Source organism: Falco rusticolus, chromosome 9 (assembly GCF_015220075.1).
Source record: "Falco rusticolus isolate bFalRus1 chromosome 9, bFalRus1.pri, whole genome shotgun sequence".
NCBI classification, from domain to species: domain Eukaryota; kingdom Metazoa; phylum Chordata; class Aves; order Falconiformes; family Falconidae; genus Falco; species Falco rusticolus.
The window spans coordinates 14839970-14857464 of record NC_051195.1 but is presented as its reverse complement, the minus strand read 5'-3'; positions in this window follow the sequence as shown (position 1 = coordinate 14857464).

Here is a 17495-nt window from a genome sequence, read left to right as displayed (position 1 = left end):
GAAGAACCTTTCCTTATGCTGTTCAGAAGCACTGACAAAATCTGAGCATTCCTTTACAGAGGAATGTTACTCAGAGAATTGTGTAAACACCAGGTATGGTTACACATGTGTGCATGGATGGAGGAGAATATGATACAGTAGGACATCGAAATATACTGCTTATGAGAACAGAGTTTCAAAAGATAAAAGTGAAATTGTTGCGCCAAGTAAAATGTTTGACTTTTATTAGTAAGTTTGTTTTAATTGGGAAACTGTGATACAGTGGTCAATAAGTCTTGCAGCAGAGAAAAAAAGGAGTAATGACTGAGCCACGTGGAATAAATGAGCTGCTCTTCTATCAGCAGGTTTCACATCCTTACTACTAGGTTATCCTTCTCACAGCTGCAAACAGTACAAGATAGAATGATAAAGGGTCCTTCAGCTGTGTTTCAGGCTTGGAAAACAGCGGTGCTGTTGCAAAGAGGCTTTTGTTCTGCATGTTTACTGGACAAAATGTATTATATTTCATGTTTTTTGCAGCATGATACACTTGAGTTTTTTTCAGGTAGCAGGGAAGTTATCAACAGGAAATGGTGCTGACTCAGATGTAGACTGCATAATGACACCTGGGGGTTCTTTTAATGGCATACATATTTGCAAGATGTTTCTTGCTGTTTCTGTGAACTTATTTGAATAACCTTGCAAGATGTTGGAGGGAAAGTCAATATCATTCCATCTCCACCTCCTTTTTTTACACACACTGAAGCACTGGAAACTTTTTAGGTTACTGGAGGAGAGAAGAAAGTCCAGGTTTCGTCTATGAATAAAGGCCTTGGAAAGTAAGAGCAAAATAAAGTTCTTAATGCAGTTGACTCTTTGTCTGTCTTTTTAGCAAGGAGCAACAGCCTGCTCCGGCACCGGGGGGAGTCTCACTGCTCTCCAGGAGAGCTCTGTATCAGCATCACTTACGTGATTAAACCTGTCTTACTAGAGAGGCAACAAAACTATGTCTCCTCTTTCAGAAGAATAGGTTGTATAGACAGCTTGAAGTGAAATGTAGTCCACTGTCCTGGACATTCTGGATGAATGCAAAAAGGTGCTCTAGGTGATGGCCAGAAAAACCTATGCAGTTTTCTCTCCTTTCTTTTGTCTGCTATTTGCCATTTAAACTGTTTTAATATTTGAGTTATAAACTCCAAGTCACATTTTGCCTTTTTCTTTAACTTAGGGCTGATGGGTGATGTTTTATCAGGTATCCTGCCTGCGTTGGTTCCTCTGAGACCTTACTGAGACTATTCTGCAAATGATAAAGACAGTCATCCTGAGCACCAGCTAACAGACCCATGGGAAGAGTATCAAGACACAAAGGGATGCGTTCTTCGCTGTAAGTCATCTCTCTTCCTTTTTCACATTTCTTTACCTGTAATTGCCAATTGTCCTGCAGCGTATTTGGAAAGATTTTACACAATATATGGCCCCAGACCTCAAGCCAGAAATATGCGTGTGACCTTTCTGTCTGTGCAAGGATCCTTTTTATTTTGGTGGTACTCTGCAGTGGTATTGGGGTCCTTTCTCACATGTCAGACTAGGACAAATAGTGAACTTGTGAACATGGCACATTTAATTTTTTGTTGCCCAGATTCTTTTGGGAATGTTTCCAAACAAAATTCATAACAAGGAGTTGAGAAAACTAGGCTACTCCACTATGAAAACTCTAAGCTATTATTGCTGTAACTAGGGATTGCCAGCCTTGTTGAGGCTACCAGACAGGCACTGCTCTTGTGCCTCCTTTTCCTTTGCGGGGTGTGTCATTTGAAGCAGTAAAAACATGAGGAACAGCTGAGGGAACTGGAGGAGTTTAGCCTGGAGAAGTGGAGGCTCAGGGGGGACCTTATTGCTCTCTGCAGCAGCCTGACAGGGGCTGTAGTCGGGGGGTGGGGGTGGGGGTGGGGGGTCAGGCTCTTCTCCCAGGTAACAAGCGACAGGACAAGAGGGAATGGCCTCAAATTGTGCCAGGGGAGGGTTAGATTGGATATTAGGAAAAACTTTTTCACTGCAAGCACGGTCAAGCACTGGAACAGGCTGCCTGCAAGTGTTTAAAATGCACATAGATGCGGTGCTTAGGGTCATGGTTTGGTGGTGGGCTTGGCAGTCCTGGGCTAATGATTAGACTTGATGATCTCAAAGGTCTTTTCCAACCTAAATGATTCTATGTTATCCCTGTTCTGTTGGGGAATTCTTTGGAGGAGGGGAAGGAAGGGGCTTGCTGCAAAAAAATAAAAAAATTAAAAATTGCAATCCAGAATTGTTTCGTTACTTTTGCCATTAGAATATTGGTGCTGGATACACAGCCAGGGGCTGATCTAGGCTGCAGCTTGCCTTGAATTGTCTGAAAATCTGCCAGTGGAAAGATCACTTTCCCTAGATGAATTTTAAAGAAGGTGGGGAGAAAGGCTTCTGGAGAGGAATATAAAAAAAATTAAATGAAGAATAAATACATGTGAAAGAAAGAATCCTCTCCTTTCTTTCCTCCATTTCCCTGCTGTTCCTGCGATGAGGGACATCGTTGTTCTTCATACAGCTTTTGTTCTTTCCCTCATTGCACCTCTCATTTCCCCCTTTACAGCTGTGCTCTTCAAAGGGCTTGTTGCTGCAGAATTACAAGGAGTTTCTATAAATCTCACACTTGCTGTTCATCTGGGCTCTGCTGGTCTCACAGATTCCTGTGTTTTAGATATCAGAAAGTGTCCTGCATGGCTGGGTCAGCATTCTGCCAAGCTGTACTCCCTTTCCCCATTGCTACCCTCCCCCTGCTAAACCCTGTAATTTTCATGCTGGGCTGGAACAGCATTCAGCAGTGCTCTGCACAGGAGAGGGTCTCCAGGAAGAATGCCTTTTATCTGCACCTGGGAAATTAAATAGCGCATCACCCCACTGATCTTGGCAGGCTTGGTAATCCTTGAGTAGATTTCTGAGGCGTTCGGGGCCCAGTGTTGCAGTATGCAAGCCCAGGAAAAGACTTGATGTGCTTTGGGTATAGAACATGCACAATTTGTGCCAAAGAATGAAGAATACAAAAAAAAATTATAATTATTTTTTTTTTTTTTAGAAACTCAACTGTATCTTTCTTTGAATTTATTTGTGGAGGATGCCACATTTCCAACACATTATGGACCGTATATTTTGGGTCCAAATACCCTCTGTTTTCTGGAAGGAAATTCAGAACTGTTAAGCAGGCTGCATTCAAGAATCAGCAGGTCTATGTCAGCCCAAAGGCATTGATCAGACTGATTGCAAAGGCTTCTGACTGGTATATATAATAGGACCTGTTCCTTTGAAACAAGCATCGTTTTGTCTTCTCTAAGTAGTGAAATACTGTCTCTCGGAAAGGGAAGAAGAGTAAATCAAGCTGCAGTGCGATGTGTTGCACATGTGGCAGGTGAGCTGTCTCCCTAGCCTGAGATGGCAATGGATATCTCCTCCTCAGAGCTACCAGCCTAACAGCCTGTTGTTGCTGCCCAAACCAATGTTAATATTAAGAGATCTACTTAAAAAAAAAAAGTTTAACAGTAGATCGACAAATAGACAGGCATGTAGATTTTATATTTATCCAGGACTATACGATCATTGGGAAAGGGAAAAAGTCGATCACCACACATTGTGTGGTTGTGAGGTGGCAGCGAGCAGAGTAGCTCTGGGCATCTTCAGAAATACTCAGAAGAGCACATCCACGCATACTCTGAGATATCAGCTGAGCAGATAAAAAGTCATACCTCTTCTGTCTGTCACATCAAAAACCTACATGTGAAACCTTTATTGAAAGGTTTCACTAAGCAGCTTATCTCACAGTATAGAGTACTTCTTATTACCTGCACACCTTTACTGTATGCCTGGGAAGTACAGATCTTCTGTTTGGGTCTGAGAAAGGAGTAGACTTGGGAATAACGCAAATACCTGTTTTCTTTAGCAGCACGAGATAATGTCATGCCAGAGAATAGAAGATACAAAGGTAATAGGCAGGCTGTTCATTATCTCATTCAGAAGTTACAAGAGCAGTTAAATTTCTAGGGGTTTTCTACTAAAGCCCTAAAAATTCCACTAATCTAATAATGACTCACATAAAGATAATATAGAAAGAAGTCTCCTGCAAAACAGTGGTAAACTCAAAGCGGCACACAGGAGCTTATACTTGGATTGAATTTGGAGTAATTCAACAATGAAGATTAAAGGCAAAAATTTCTGCTGCGAAAATTAGGTCTAAAATGCAGTTTTAAGTCCAGCAGTCTCAGTTGAAGGATGTAAATTCATTTAGCTTTTCATACCGGGAGCGGAGGGAAGAACTTTTCAAAACATCAACACTGTTGTTGCAGGTGTCTAAAACTCACTCAGTGTATAACATTCCTTTGGATAATGACTTACAACATTCAAAACACGGCCATAAGCAGCAACAGTGCAATTTATTACAAGGAGAGACGTGCTAGGAGACAACAGTGTGACTTCCTTTTGAAAGATACTACTGCGTTGTCATAATGATCACACATGAGAAGGTTATTTAGAGCTGTTCCCTTTTGCTGAGACTTGGCCTTTGTAACTGACCTGATGCCTAGAAACTCTGAATTAGAGACAGCGGAGCACTGATATGCTCTGCACTTTTTAATGGGTTCCTCTGTAGAATGACGTTGTGAAGTAGATGTGATTTGTATTGGAAAGGTTTTACCTTCCTAGTAACTTAAAAAAATGCCCTGGGATTTTCCAGCTGTCAAAAGATTCAAGCAAACATCAGTCAACCAACCAAACACTTAACTTTGTCAGTCAACAGTGCAAAATTCACCTCTTGAAAAACCTTGAATATTTGAGTGAATATGTACTGTATTTTTGCTATTTGTATGTTATTATTCTTCCATTTCATTTACTTCATTGTTCCTTGGAAATCCCTATACCATACTATGAAAGCTGGCAGGACTAAGTAGCCTTAATCATTTCACCCTGACTTCCCCAGCAGTTTAATCAGATGTTTACTAGAAAACAAGCACAGGTTGAAAGCTCCCTAATATATGTGTTACACTTACCTATCCCTGTCAGAAACACAAAACCCAGCAGGTAAAAGCAAACCCTGTGATTCTTTACAGAATGTAAGAGATCTATCCTGTTGAAGCTCCAGGTCATGTTTTTGAGACCTTTTGTACAAAATTCTAGTTTTCTTCTTGTGCAAGGAACTGAAGTGCTCATTTGAGACCAAATGATTGGCAGCCCTCCCTTCCCTTGCCAACTTCCTTGTAGGACATCAAGTGCTGTGACTGTCATATACTACAAGAGATACTAACAGGCAGGAGAAGAACTGCTTATCATCAGTCCCCTGATTTCTGCAGCTAGAACCTGAGGAACCTAAGGGTACAGGCAGAACAGGAACAGAAAATGCAGCAAACATGAAGAATATCTGTTTGGATAGCTTATGCTAAACAGCTGCAGAATACATGTGACCTGTGAGAAAAGCTGCAGCAGGGGATCAGAGCTGTAGAAGCTCTCTCCGGTGCTGGAAGGACTGCCAGATAACTTTTGAAATTAAGGTGTACTGATCTCTGACAACAGAGGTATGTAAAGAACGACCCTTATAGGCAGACAAGCCTGTATATTTCTCTCACATACTTGCATATAGATATGACTATACTTACTGGATGTGATTTAGCAATTCTCAGGTTCAGCCATATTCAAACATTATCTACAAAGAGATGTGAAAATAACCATAACAATCCTAAACATGCACATTTATACAAAAATTCTCTCGCATTCAGGCATACGTAGAGTCACGTTTCCAGGACTTCATATACAGTGAAATACAATAATGACATATGCTGCCTACATTGAATAAATGAATTGTTCCAAACTCATCTTTTATAAAATTTAATTACAAAATCCTTTTGAACATCTCAGATTCTATTTCTAATGATATGTGGTGTTGGATCTGGAACTCGGCAGGTGACGTGAATTTTTGAATTGTGTTTGTTGTATAAATGACAGGCTTCAGTGGTGCAAATATACAGAAATGCTTTGAGTATGTGAATAGGCAAGTCATGTCCAGGACATACACTGGTTTGCATGTACATTACCAGCAAGGGAACAGCTCCAACCATACAGAGATGACTTCTTAGTCCCCCAGTCTGGGTTAAGGCAATTGCAAGCACACCTCATCCAGAACTGTCACACCTTCCTTAGCTTTAATTTTCCTTTCAGTAGCAGGTAGTAATCAATGTCCTTTCACTGCATATGGTGTTCTTCTGAAGTTTAAACGCTAATGGTGCCATTTAGTAAAGTGAACTACATTAGATTATACAATATAACTGTAAATTGGAAATTGTTTAAGCTTTCAAATTTGTTTTATACCATTAGATTTTCTCATGATTTGTTTTTCATTCTAATTGGATTTTAACATGTACTTTGTGTTTCAAAACCTGAAATTATGAAGATTGCATAACAAAGAACCTTTAGGAACAGGCAGCCCCCCAAGCTGTGTTTAATTTAAAACAGATCAGTAAACAAGGAAGGTGAAGAGTCACAAAAATACTAAGTAACAGTGATGCTGCCTTAGAAATCAAATGATTAATTGCAGTGGTAATAAGCAGAGTGATTAAGTTTGTTTGTTTAAATCCTACTGCAGCATTAGAATAGCTCAGTTGAGCAGCATACTAAGAATGATTTTTACCTTTGGTCTTCCACCCTTCATCCAGGTCTTTCATTTATTCTTGGTTTACTTGACGTTGCACAGGATTACCTGGTGAAGTTAATTGAAAACTCTTTCTGCTAGAAATGGAGCAGAACAGTAACTGGTTGATTGCCCTTCTAAACACTGGGAGACCTGTAAGTCCATGTGAGAAGGGTCTTCTCATCCCTTCTTTGGAGTACTCAGGTCTGTTTTCTGACTGTAGAAGTCTGGATGATCATGTTAATCTATGCCAAATTTCTGTAGAGAATCCCAGGCTTTCCATGGGCACAGCTTAAAGCAGGAGCCTGAGCTTGTCCCCAGCCATAGTTGGTATCTTCATGTACCCTGGCAGACTTCAGACTTCACAGCCTTTACGTCCTTTTTTAAATGCAATCATTACAATCGCAAAATTATTGTTAAAACTCAAAGTGGATATTTTTTTTTTTTTGCTTTGCTTTGAGACATTGAAACACAAGTCATATGTATCCCAGTAGTATTTCATGCTATATTTTGAAAACAGGTAATTGTATCATAAACTGCATCTTAGCCAGCTAGGAAATGGGCATGATTTTACTGATGTCCTGCTGTGATATTGTACTTTAGGATAGCAAATGGGTGTGGATTGAGTCTGTTTCTACAGCCCAGGATGTTATGCCAGTGACCTCAAAAGCATCCATTCATTCTCTCCCATTCTTGTATTCTGAGGACTAGAAGTAAGATCTTAGATACCAGTGTTCTGCTACAGTTCTCTGACATTTGAAAGTATTGCAGTGGAAAGGATGAGAGACAGCACTTGGCTGGGATATAAAAACCTGCATGTTTAGCATCCTCACTAACTGGGATTTGTTGGTGTGTATCTGACATGTCGACTGCATCTGCAGTATTTCATTCCTTTTCTTGCTCTCTGACTCAGCTATCTTTTGGAAAGATGAAGAATAATTCTTTCCCCCATGAGAAAAAAGCTGGAGGAGATCAGCTTAGACAGTTGAAAAGAAAGCTGTCACTGAGATAGGCAAAGTGTGCTCTAAGTCCTTTGTCCATTTTTTTATCCTTTTCATTTCTCTCTGTCCAGCGTGCCCATCTTTGTGTGAAAACCCTTTCAGTGAAGAATCCAGAAAATGCATGTACAATAAAATCAGAGGTACATCAATTTGCAAACATAAAAAAAACCCCAACAACCTTTCCCTTTATTTCCATTACTTATTTTTACAACAAGGAATATTTAGCACTTCAAGCTTCAATACACAAAAATTTACACAGGTGTTGTATGTTTTTAGACCAGATGGGCTTTTTAGACAAGAGCATATTGGATACAGCAAAACAAATCTACAGTTTTTTAAGGTTCTTTTTTTTTTTTTTTGCAATGTGTTAGTTCTCATGAATACATCAACAGAGTTGTGCTTCTTTCTCTAAAACAAGTGCAAGACAGACAGCAGATGTGCTAATATCCCCACATTGCTCTGCTAAACCAGTGCACACCAAGCCATATGGATGCATTGATATTTCCAAGGTACCAGCATTCAGAGGTTTTCAGGCCTTTTCCTGACAGGTATAACATGACAGAACAGCAACTGTTTATGGTGGTGATCTGAATAATTCCAATCCTTTTTCCTCAGGAGTTGAAATGTAACTGTCAAGCAGCTATTAGTTAGCAGTAGCTCCTTAGCTAGGCTAGTCTCAAATCGCTAACTTCAAAGTGATGTGTACACTCCAGGAGGTGACTGGAAGAAGCTGAATTATTTAAAAACAACAGTACTGGGCTATATTATTCACAATTTGCATTATAATAATTTCCAGATGAAGGATCAATGTTGTGGCAAGGTATCATATACGCAGTATGAGAGATCATAGTCATCTTCCACTTTGGAAGATGAGTTTCTGAGTAGATCTCTCATTCCCAGGAACTCTGGAGTTCTCAGGGATCCTGAAATGTTCCCCTGCATTCACAATATTCCTTCCCTTATTCCCAGCTTAAAAATACTTTATTACAGGAAGGAACAATTCCCTTTTTTTCCAGGAGAACATCAGGTCTGCTTTCCCTGTTACTGCGGGTCCCTGATCAGACAGTGAGTTTGTTACAGGTGTGTGTGATGAGGGATTTTTTCAAGAAAAATGCAAACACAAACCAGGCCAGAACATTTTCTGTCTTCATTTCCCTCATGAATTGTTGGCCTTGTATTAAAGAACGTGAAGAGCTTCATCTAAAAAGAATTTAAATTAACAGGTTTTTATGAACATCACATATATACCATGAGAAAGACAAATTTCTTAAAAAGTTTTGTTTTGTCAGAAACTCATTTTTTCCTGACAAATGGATTTCAGAGGAAACTGTCCACAAGGCCCTGCTCATTGGTCTGTGTGACTGGAAAAGAATGAAATGTCTGAACCAAGAGGAATAGAACCCAAAAACTTTTGTTGAATAAGTTAATGTCTGATTGCAGCTGGCAAGGGACAGAGCTAAGCCAGAGCTAAGTCGGATCAGGAGGAAACCTTTGGAGTCCCTAAATCTATGTTTATTTCCAAAAGAAGCTTATACAGGCACTTACTGCTCTACAATATTCATGTCTGGTTTTAGGCATTGCTGGAGTCCAATACGTCTCTCCAGCTTGTTTTAACATCTCAGTTCTAATTTTAACTGGAGTAGCAACATTTAGGAACTGAACTTTGATTTCTGAAAAACGTAAGTCATAGTCAGGAGTTAAGCTGGGTAAATCCTGGCCTGCTGAGACAATGCATTTAACCTGTTTTAAAAAAACCACAAACCTTCATCAAACTCTTGGCTAATCTTTGGCTCCTAAGAGAAGAAAGGTATAAATTGAAATTATACATGGGCTTAAAGGGCTTGTAAAAGCACCTGGTTTTCAAGCCTGCCTCCTGCATATCTGCTGCCCACTTTATCCATCTGTTTTGCAACAGGATACATGCTGTTTGTTTCCATCATGGGACTGTTGCAGCAGCGCTGTGCTGCTGCTAACTAGACTCCAGTCCATTAACCTCTTTGCTTAAATGAATCTAAAAGGAACACAAGCCACTCTTGATATATGCATGCATTTGATCATAGAGTTGGAGAATGCTCTTGATATCTGTTTGATCACATATGGGTTCTTTACACACGCTTAAAAAGTAAAAGCAGCAGCAGAGCTAACTCAGAGGAGAACCCCCTAATGGCTCAGACTTAATGAGATATTATTTGCTTGTATAATGAAATCATCCCACTGTAATATTAGTCCTTTTATTTCCCCAAGAGAACTTGGTAAAGTTGTAGTACAGGTGGTTGCTCCTCATTGCATGAAACACAGTTATTTACAAGGCATATACCTTTCTGATGAAGTGAATTTTTATTTTTTTTTGCATATGGATGGGATGAAGCATGCTTCTGCATATCTCAGAAAGCGGTGAGTGTGTGTGTGTCTTTGTGTAGGAGGCTGCCTCAGTTGTGTTAAATTCATATTAGGTAGCACTTCAAGAAATGACTGGAAAGTAGACATGTTGATGTAAAAGGTCACAGACATTAACAGCCTGCAGAACAATTCCAGGATACAGTTATTCACAGCTGCCAAAACATAAAGGAAAATAATAAAAAAAAGAATGAGGGAAAGAGAAGATTTGAAACAATGGTATCTCTCTGTTGTTATTGCTGTTATACTTTGGTGGTTTTTTGAAACACTCATCTTGGAGAGGAGCTGGAGGGGTAATTTTGAGTTATTTGCTGCTTTCATCTTTTAAATGGCAACAGGAAATATGCATCTTTTGATTCTGCTTTTATTGCATTTTACGTCCTGTTCATTTAGAAGTTTTTGTGGAAATAAGAACTGCGGTAAATATTGATGAAATATATGCTCTTCTGACTGAGAAGGACTTTCAAAGGGAGTCCATTCTGGTTTTTCAAAGGTTCCAGACCAAGACAGAACAGGTGGAAAGTCAGAAAAGGGAGAGGCTCGAAGGGGAGAGGTGGAAAGCAGCAAAAAAGAAGGAAGGATGTAGAAGGTTCCGAGAAGAATATAGACTGTTCTTTTGGATGGAAAATATTCTGTTGCTTAAAGAAAATCAATTTCCTCTCTTTTTAAGTCTGGCCGTGTACTAGCTTGTGGCAGAGGCACAGAGAGGAAATGCTTAGCTCTCGAAAGCCATTACAAAAAAGAATGAAAAGCACCAACATCAAATGGTAAGGTTGTGTCTATGCTGGTCTACCTCTCTCCCTCTCACCAAGACACACAGCCCCGCTTATTTTCCTCACAATCCCTTGCAGACAGCAGGGGTTCCAAGCAGGGGACAGCGAATAACAAAAACGTCAGTGTTTATAGTAATATATGTATAGTTCATATGATTTGAGGTAGCTCATGATAAGAAAAATCCTCATCTGTATACACTAGCATTTATTATGCCAACAAAGTCACAATCAATCATTTTCATCTCTGCTGCTGATAGATCAGGTGTAGACTTACAGCAATTAAGGAACTGAGCACATCAGAAGCTACGTCTATTGTTCCGATTATAAATCACTTAAATCTTTGATTTGCTGAGTAGAATAGGAACAGACATTTTCTCTTTTTTTTTTTCCTCACTGAAATACAGAATTACTATTTTATTTTTAGTCACCCTTTCCTTTCCCACCAGTATTCCCTCCCTTTCAATATAGATCAATAGTTCTGTCCTTTCCAGCAGATATATTCAAAAATCAACCAACGTGCATGCTCTCACCCTGGAAAAGGAGAAAGCCCTGGTCCTTACTTGCATCCTCTCAACCTGACAACTACAGTCCTTCACTGTTTCTGTTTCATCCATTGTTCCTCCTACAAAGAAATTTTTGCAGGGATGGCTCAGAAGACTGCCAATTGTTCGTAATATCTTTGCTGCCTAAATTTGCTTCCAACAATGATTATTATCTGATAATGTTCTGAGGAAGTAAGTTCTCTTCATGTGCCTGCCAGATACGTGTCTAAAGAATAGGATTCATGCAATGCGTTTAGACTTGGTCTCAGTCTCACCAAGGAAGCAAATAACTAGAGTCATCAGCCAGGAAATGTAGTGAATGGTGGTCTTGGAAATGTAATGAAGGTGGTCTTGGCCAGCAAGGGCAGAAGGACAGTAGGTGATGTGATGCCACTGCCATTTCTGTCTCTTTTCTGGTACTACACAAAAGGAGTCAGTCTGCTGGTCTGTCAGCCTACTGTGAAGTTCACTTCAAAAACTGAAGCACATTTTATTGGAAGCAATTACTTTCTTAAGTGAGTGAAATGACATGAGATGTTGGAGTCTAGGAAAGATACGCAGAGATCGACAACTCCACACTTTCCATTTTAGCCATACTTTTGGCAGGAGGAGGGAACATGTCATCCTCACTTGGGTGAAAGACACATAGTCCTACTTCCCTATATGATACCTCTCCAAGGAGTGATGAGAATAGGCACATATGGAGAAGAACTCCAGGCCGGTGTGACAATGTCAGTGTTTGAGTAAGGAGAGCTGGGCATTTTGTAGTCATGCAAAAATACAAGAAAATGGATGGTAATTACTGGAGGTACTGAGGACAACTGTAGTGTAATATGTAGAACTGAACTTGATATTAGCTGTCTAATGCTTTGAGATATGTATGGACCAAGTGCCACTTCATAGAGTTAATTTGAGGTCACATAAAATTCAATAACTAATGGAAAATTATTGCAGGTTTTTTGGGGTTTTTTTGTCTTTTCATACACTACAGCTACAGTGGTTGCGTGTCTGTGAGTTGGCAGAGAGTTCGGTGTGCTGTGAATAACCTCAGCACATATGGAAACATGAACTAACCTCTGGTAAGTATAAGAGAGTCTTTCCAGATTTAGGTAGAGACTGAATGATCTAATGTATGGACTCTTAACCAAGAACTTTTCCTGGGGATTTTCAATCATATGCCTATGAAAACAAACACAAGCAACCCCCTCAAGCTAAAATAGCTAAAATAAACATTACTGCTAAGGACATAAAGAAAATGGAATAGTTTATAATGTTTAGTCAGTCAAACCTATGCTTTTCACGAGATGTTCCTGCCATAAATATAACCCTAGCAGTATACATTGTTTATCCAAAATGTTAACATGCCACACAGAATCAAATAACTGTCACTCTGAATGAAAAGGGAAAGGAGATGAAAATTCAGCCGAGCAAATCCTTTTTCTTTTAAAGGAAAGAAAGAATCCTTATATCTGTTATGTGACTGCTACTGGTAGACAACTCACCCATCCTGCCCTTTCCTTTCTTCTCATCACTGGCCATCAAAACAGCCAGGCTTGCCCAGGAATTAGATCACGTGTAAATGCTGGCAGCATAGGCTTTTATAGTAGCAAAGGAGCACTATCAATGAAAAGCAAAGAAGCTGGTTTTATTTTGCTGAGGTGCCATTACATGTACTCACCTTATGCTGTATATCAATTCATACCTTGCAAGGTAATGAGACAGCACACCATCTTCTACAGATGCCACATGTTGGGAGGAAAGAAAGAAGCAAGATAATACCTTTCTGTGACAATATATTTTTTGTCAGGAAAATGCTGGAGTAAACCACTAGAGCAGGGTGATTTGTCTAATCCTGAGCAGCTAGACAAAGCCCAGGCTTGAAAACTGAGACAAATAAGATTGGTATGTTACTCCTTTTGACACCACTTGGGGAAATCAAAAGTATGGAGGACAGAAGGAGAATGGAGAAAGGTGTTGTTTTCTTCCTGTTTACCTGTTGAAGAAGGTTCAAGAATTCTTTATTCTGTTTAGCTCCTGTTAAAGTGGCTGTTGTTTGCTTGAGCTTTGATGTTTCAGAAGACTTTCTTCCTTGAATGATGTTGCTATCTATGGCAAAACCGATTGCCTGACGCTAGCACTGTTTGTCTTTGCCAGCTGATCCTTCCAGAAATAAAGCTGAAAAAGCACACTTGATCATCTTGTGACCATGGCCCTGGTTGTGGCTCTGTGTGTGTGTGTACATAACATGCAAGGGCAGGGGATGGCAATCTCAGTTGAAGATGGTTATCATGCAAGGAGCTGAGAGATATTCAGGGATGACAGTCAACCCTAACATAACTTACATAAATTAGAACAAGGAGAGCTCAACAAATACTTGAAGATCTGCTCCCTGCATCAAACATCCAGTAAGCTTGATGTGGGGTATGTGGATAAAGATGCTGAGGATCAAGCAATCCATACCATCGCTGGCCCAGTGGAGATTCAACTGTCTCTAAAAGAGTTCTAAAAACATCTGATAAAATGAAGCAAAATCAAGTCACTTTTGCCAGCTTTCTTATTGCTGCATCTGTTGTGTATCTGTAACTGACAGCTGATTCCAGAGGACAGATCCTGTAGCAGCAAATGGGCTGAAGTATTGCAACATAAATGTCAGTGGTCCAAGTGCTGTCCTTGGTGTTTTGTGAAGCGAGTGTAAGCACAGGCGTAGCACGGCGCAGCAGACGTTTCTTGGGAGAGCAGGAACCTCATGCATTTAAAATGGTTCTGCTTTAGCTATTGCAGAATCTATTTTTAACTTTTTACTTCATATTTCTCTGTCAACATGTCAGAAATAATCTGATAACAGTGCTGGTGACACCATTTTAAGCTCCAGACTCAGCAGTCCCAAAATTATGATGCACTGTTTGCCTGACCTCAGAGACAGTGGATAAAGAAGCCCTGTGGATGTGTAGGCACCTCTCACCAGGGGTGATGGGGGTTGCAGATGCTTTTCCTGCAACAGGATTTCCTCCTTTGCCTTAAAACAAGGTCAAGCAAACTGGTGAGATTCAAATGTACAGTACAGCTGGGCTGCAACCTTTCCTGGCAATGTTAGTATTTGAATTGCTCCGTCCAACAAATGAAGTCAGATTCCTTAAAAAAATCCTTAGGGAAACTTCTGGTCATGCACCTCATTGGTCTTCTTCTTTGTCCCCAAATCTGTGGAGGTTTGCAACATCTGATCTAGCTGAAAATACATTTCAGCATTTAAGTGCTATAGGCTGTGCTTGAAATGGCCTTAATTCATACTGAACATTGACTTCACTTGCAGGGGGAGTCCATTCTGCTGTAACTGAGCATAGCTGCACTTATTCCTTGGAAAGCATTGGTCGTCCTCTACAAGGTGAATGTCACATGCTGCATGCCTGCTGCTTTAATGTGTCCCCATGTATCTGAACAGCAACAGAAATACTATTGTTGACCTTTTCAAGATAAAGTCTTACAAAGTTCATGGAAAGAAGGACTTGTATGTGACAGAAAAGGCTGTTACTTACTTTTGCATGTGTTATTGCATCCTGTTTTTCCATGTTTTGGAGAAACCATGAGTGTTAACAAAATTCAGAAAAGGCAGAGTCTGACTGATTACATCCACTTATCTCAAGTTCTGCTGCTGCCAATACTGTTCCACTCTTCTTTCTTATTTTAGATTGCCATGCAAGTCTTTTGTGGTAATGCTTATGAAAGACATAAGGAGGGACAAGCCTTGAGTATTGTTTTTTATATTTAAGGTTCATTGAAGATTCAGCTTACTTGATTTTGAAACTCGTGCTAAAGACAATCTCATAAGAGACAAAGGCATCCACTGCTTACTGTCAGTATTTCATAGTAGTTCAACTTATTGCAGGACAGATTTTCAAACTGAGCTGACATTTTCCTGACGTGTTGAAAATGATAGTTCCTCACCTCTGTAAGATCAATAGAGAGGGAATAATAACAATATGTTTTTCTTTTTCCTCTGGCACTTTGATACAATGTTTCTGGTTTTGAAACTGTGAAGTGCAAAGACAGCCACTTGAAGATGTGGTGCGAGTATTTTGAGAGCATCAGCTCTCCATGAGGCTTTGAGAAACAGCCTCATTTGGAAAGAGCTCCGTCTACACCATACCATCTGAGGCACTGTAGGGTTTGCATAATTGAAGGGCATTTTGGCTCACATGACAAACAGCCTCCTTTTACAGCTGCCGTGCCCTGGCTCATTTTTAGGAGCTGCGTAGCCAAAGGGCTCTGAGAGAACACTGTGAGATTGACCCCATCAGTGGCTCTCCTATTCATGCTCTTCATGCACAAACCTGTGTGGCCTCACTCATCCCTTACCCTGGCAGAGTTAGGAGCCAAACCACAGGTGCTTTAGCGCATCCTCCTCTGCCGTGCAGAAGGCAGGGTTGGCAGAGGTGAAATCTCTTTTTGGGACTGACTGTGCAGGAGCTCTCAGAGATGAGTGACCTCAGGGTCACGGTCTTCAGACTTTGAAGATGGTAAAAGGCAGAAAATCTTTCAGCTGGTGCCATTTAAAAACGAAAAACTTTTCAGATCCTCATTGGCAGCCACATGGATGGGCTGCCCTTTTCACTTGAAAGAGATATCTTCCAGAAAGGGAGAATTAACAGTTCTTTTTGAAAGAAGAGTTTTGCCACATCAGCTGTTGGAAACTGACAGCACTATAGAGCTATTTACTGATCTGTACTTCCAGACCAGGACCCTCAATAGAAGCTGATGAAGTAGATTTATTAAGTGTATTTAAGTTACCTTATGTAAAAGACATTGTTTCTCTGGGAAGTCTGGCTCCATTTTTTTTTTCCCTGTTTGGTGGCAGTTTATCCAAGCAATACTTTGTCATTGGAATTATTTCTCCAGAACAATGGAAATGGGGGAGGAGGGGGGTGTCCTTGATGCTCACATTGGCACTACACGGGAAGTGTCTCACTGATAAACTAAGGGTGAAGAAAATTTCTTTGGAGTGCTCTTGTCTTCAATAGCATTTAGAGATCCTCTTTGGCTCTACCTCTTTTCACATAAAGATGCTCAACATCTAAAGATGCTGACACACTCTAGTTACATACCTCACAACCCTCCCTGAGGTCAATAAACATTTCTGTTGTACATTTTGGGAATAGCAGCAGTGAGAAATTTCACTCATTTCCCCCTCTTTTTTTCCTTCCATCTCTGGTAGGGATGAGAGTAATCCCATTTTCCTATTTTCAGTGCTTTAGTTTGATCATTAGAAGTGTCCAGCTGATTTAGCTGTTGAAATGTGCCTCATTAAAAATCTGGATCCCTCCTGTTCTTGAAATGAGGCATATTGGACTCTCTTTGCTCCTTTCACAGAGGTCAGTTCTTCCTTATTGACAGACCTGGGGAAAGTTGTGCCACTGGCAGCAGTACACATCCATTGGCATGGGCCATGACTGTGTAGGCATCCCTCCTGCTCTGCCACCAAGATCTGCATGTCAGCATGAAAAGAAGATGCTTCTGCTGAAACTGCTGGTTAGCGTGCAATGAGTGCCTCCTGCATTTGACACAGCATATGTGTAAAGGTTGTAGGATTTGCAGGTTGTGCATTTTGCACATAAGGTTTTCTTCACAGGTATAGATATAATGCAAATTCTTTCAGGAAGAGACTTCTGTGACTGAAAAAGTGGTAAAAAGATTATCTTAAATGTCTAAACACTGGGCAATTTACTAATAACTATTACTAATAATAACAAAAGTCTAATAACCTTTGATAGAGTGGCGCACAGCTTTGTCACACACAAGGCTTACCGTGAGTATTACAGTTCTTTCAATATATCATTGCAGGATAGCACATTTTTCTTCTGTTTAAACATGTGGATATAGAAAATAAAGGCCTTTTGGCAATCCACTGTTTCCAAATGAAGGAATACCATGCTATTCAGCAACTAGTTACAGCAAATCACTTACCTCTAAAACCTAGGTAATGTGTTTCTCAGCAGAGGAGTGCACCTTAGTAAACCCATCCCTGGCAGTGCTCAGGGCCAGGCTGGATGGAGTTTTGAGCAACCTGGTCTAGCGGAAGGTGTCCCTGCCCATGGCAAGGTTGGAACTA